This window comes from Merops nubicus, unplaced genomic scaffold, assembly GCF_000691845.1.
Source record: "Merops nubicus isolate BGI_N331 unplaced genomic scaffold, ASM69184v1 scaffold859, whole genome shotgun sequence".
Taxonomy (NCBI): Eukaryota; Metazoa; Chordata; class Aves; order Coraciiformes; family Meropidae; genus Merops; species Merops nubicus.
Window position 1 is genome coordinate 6,480 of NW_008632792.1, and position 403 is coordinate 6,882.

The window sequence follows — 403 nt, forward strand, 5'->3', positions numbered from 1 at the left end:
TGGCAGGCTCCTCAGGGCTCTGCCCCACCACAGCCTGGGTGTCCCCAGCACTGCCCTGCTCACAGTGCCGGAAGACCGATGGGGGCTCCCAGGGACCCTCCAAAGCTCCCGCTCCCAGGAGGTTTTTTAATGTATGACTCTAGAAAGATGTGTAGTCCTACAAGTAAAAGATTTCACTGCCACAGACTAGAGATGGAATGAGGTGCCTGCTCTATCTGCTACATACAAGAGATGCTGTCCAACAGGAAAAAAAAAAATTAACCCAAATGATATAAGCAATTAAACTGAATAAAACTCCAGGAACACAAGATCCAGAGATCATTCTCCAGCAAAACCAACGTGCAAAGAATTGGTTTAGTTCCCTTCTCAAAGAAAACATCTTTCTTCTAAGATGCTTCCTGCT